The sequence below is a fragment of the Poecilia latipinna genome, unplaced genomic scaffold, assembly GCF_001443285.1.
Source record: "Poecilia latipinna isolate Pla-1442-1.1 unplaced genomic scaffold, P_latipinna-1.0 Scaffold771, whole genome shotgun sequence".
NCBI classification, from domain to species: domain Eukaryota; kingdom Metazoa; phylum Chordata; class Actinopteri; order Cyprinodontiformes; family Poeciliidae; genus Poecilia; species Poecilia latipinna.
The window spans coordinates 67,261-70,707 of record NW_015113387.1 but is presented as its reverse complement, the minus strand read 5'-3'; the positions used below and the strand labels follow the sequence as shown (position 1 = coordinate 70,707).

General features: G+C 36.1%; 1 long non-coding RNA gene across 2 annotated transcripts in view; it reads right to left on the bottom strand.

Moving 5' to 3' along the window:
- LOC106955851 (uncharacterized) overlaps nucleotides 1–3,441 on the bottom strand; it is an 8,935-nt gene extending 5,494 nt beyond the window's left edge. For both annotated transcript variants that reach the window (XR_001426660.1, XR_001426659.1), the window contains exons 1-3: nucleotides 3,190–3,441; nucleotides 3,029–3,091; nucleotides 2,535–2,674 (exon numbers count right to left, since the gene is read on the bottom strand). This is a non-coding gene — a long non-coding RNA (uncharacterized LOC106955851). The remainder of the gene's footprint in view (nucleotides 1–2,534; nucleotides 2,675–3,028; nucleotides 3,092–3,189) is intronic.
- Nucleotides 3,442–3,447: the final 6 nt, after the last annotated feature.

Here is a 3,447-nt window from a genome sequence, read left to right as displayed (position 1 = left end):
AATCATAATTTTAACATGATTGTTTCTCAACTTTTTTAAACCTACAATTGATTTAGTTTTGATTCTAATTCACAAACATAACATGATTCACAAAGAAACCATGTAAATGTGTTTATGTGGGGAGTTGTGTGTGTTTGGAAATCCTCTTGAAACTCTTTTTGAGTTTTTATCTAGTCTTGACCCTTAAATTTAAATATCTAATAACATCAGTATTTTACTTCAACCTTAGAGACTGCTATCTTTACAACTGCAAATTTGCCAATGTTTCAGGTCTGTCATAGGTCAACATAGACCTCCACAGATAACAGATAACAGAAAGCCTGTTATCTGTGGAGTTGATCTTTCCTTTCAACAGACTGAAACACCTCTGGTGACACATCTTCTTCATGTCTTTAAATCTGGAGCACAGTCTTGGCTCTGAGTGTTGTGGTACTCTTATACAAGTTGAAAAGGGAAAGAGGTTTGAGATCAGCATAAAAACCGTTGTCAAATTGCTGGCAGACTGTCAGAGCAGTGTAAAATGAACATAAAAAATTATATATATATTAACTACTAACTGGTTAACCAGTTAGTAGTAGTTAGTAGCTACTACTAACTGGTTAGTAGTAGTACCAGTTAGTACTACTACTTTCCAGTTCCTCAGAGAGGAACTGGAGAAGGCCTGGAAGGTGAAGACCACAGTGGTGCCTGTGGTCCTCGGGGCAGTCACCCCCAAACTGGAGCAGTGGCTCAAACAGATCCCAGGAACAACATCAGACATCTCAGTCCAGAAATGTGCAGTTCTAGGCACAGCCAAGATACTGCGCAGAACCTGAAGCTCCCAGGTTTCTGGTAGACGACCCGAGCTCAGAGGATGAAAGAGAGAGAGAGAGACCACCCGCAGAGGGTGAGAAGGGAATTTTTTTATACATATATATATATATATATACACACACACACACAATACAAGTCATTGACCCAGTCATTGTTTTGCAAGTCTCAAGTTTTTATCCTAATGTACCAAATCAATTCTCAAGCCTAGACAAGCCACTGTCAAGTCAAGTCCCAAGTCTGAAACTTTGAATTTTACGTCTTTTGGAATCTCTCTTTTCAGCAATGTTGCAAAAATATAAACATCAATGCTCTTTTTTAAATCTGTATTTATCTCAAGTCAACAAGAAACATGTGCAAATGAACTTAAAAAGTAAAAAAACAATTCTAATATTGTAATTCTATATTGTACAGTTCAGCTAAAGTTAGCAGCAAGAGCAGTCTCATTTAAACTTAAATTTTTCAGAATAAACTGAATGAAAAATGCAAAGGCAGAACTCCATGATCAGACTCAAAGAACTGAATGATGTAAACAGTCCATTTATTCTCTATATTTCCTGACACAGATGTATTCAAATATACAAATTCATCTACTGATGGAACCGGGCCCTCTTTATCATTATAATGGAAAGAAGAAATATTCTCTTTCCTAAATTTAGGTTAAGAACCTTTTTCTAAAAAGGACTCCTGCTCACCATCTACCAACAAACCGGAACAAACAAGTTGCACGTTATTCTTGGATGCGCTTGTAGGACTGGATTTAAAATAGCGTGAATGTTAAAGGCATGATAATAACACATAGTTAGCTAAAGTCAGCTATGTCATTGTAGCAAAAGTAAATGATACCATTTTTTTATGCAACTTCAAATGTTGAACAAGTTGGAAGTTGCTCCATCGTTGTCTGTAATTCTCTTCCATATTTTTCATGTTGGACTTCGCTTTTTGTTGAGTTCTTCATAGTTTCTTCGTATCCAAAAAGAAATGACTATTGGAGCATATTTGTTTTGAGCTTTTTTTATTTTTAAATCTGGTTAATTTGATTGGCTGCACTTATATATTCAGAGTGTGGAAAAACAGTGAGATGGTCTGAGTTTGCTAGAATGATTGAAACAAATTAATAGTGCACAATTTTTAAATATGTTTTTTAAATGTTTTAAACTTAAGGCTTGGGATAAAATGCCAAATATCTTCAAGTAAAAAGGCTCGAGTCTAACTCCAGTCAAGTCGTGTTGTGCAGAATCAGGTTGTGTGGGTGTAACACAGTAGAGAAGAGTTTTATATATTTTAGATCAATGGGCCAGTAGGTTCGGCTATCAGAGCTCAGTGGTGTGTTTAAATGACACACAAAGGCAGTTGGATAAATTTAAAGAACAAGTTGTACAAGACACACATTTATGAAAATAAATTACACACAATAAAATAATAGTAATGTTGGCCAAGTGCTAATTCTCAGTTTTAAATCTGTTGAGTCCACACTGGTAATCGGCATTCTAAACCATGATAGACAACAGATTAATCAATTTCAGTTCCAATTCAGGTTTGACTCAACACCATTCACATGAGGAGAATTTCCTACACAGCAGTTTGTTATAATGTCCCAAATAAAAACTTGTCCAAAAGGTAATGTCCAGAATTCCAGGATGAAACAATAAAAGTGAAAAATGTCAGTCAGTGGTCTCATGCATAACCAACTGTGTGTGAATATGTGAGTGATACAGGCCTACCAAACCGCAGGGTGCAGCAGGACTCCAAATGGAAAAGAAGGAATCGAGTTCTTTCTCTAAGTCCAGGTGGGAAGGCTCGCCATCAAATCCACAGGAGGAATCCACCTCAGGAACAATCCAGCATAGAAAAAAAACTTGACCTGCCAACAGACAGGACCAGCAGAATGATAGAATTTTTAATAAGCTGTTCTAGCTTTAATCCTTAAATCATGTTTTTGTAGACATCATAGTTGACATCATTTTGTCATCAAATTGCTCAAATTTGCAATAAAACAATTATCTTTTACCTCAATGCAGTATTTCACGGCATTACCAACTCACTTATTTGTAAATTGTAAAATCATTTTTCAAACACAATATTAAACGTTATATTTTACCCAAAAGCAGTAAAAGTTTACATTCGAATAATTAAATAGTTCAAATAAAGGCTACTATTCAACAACAATGTGATAAACGGAACAAAAACCTGAATGAAAGGGACAGAATATGCTCACCGATCTCAATGCCACACGTTTGGGACAACAATATAGTGGCTCTCAGTCTGGACATGTGGGGCACTAGATAATGTAACAAGGCATACTTTTCGTGCTTTAACCTTAATAATATGAACTTTCATCGTGAATAAAGTGAAAATATACTATATTTTAGTCTTTACCTTCAGCTGAACGGAGAACGAGATGAACTTTCAGGAAACCAACAGCCAATAAGGGCTGACAAGGCTAACGAGGTAGCTCTAACAGTGCTCGGCAGAAAAACTGAAGTTCAGTCTTTATTACTCACTTCACTACTTCCAGCTTAGAAGTTGGATGATAAACAGTAAGCATATTTGGAAAAGGGTTCGTTTCCAGTTCATGTCTAGTATTTTTTCTGACTTAAACAACACAGACTCTCACACTGCACAGCTTAGCAGTCT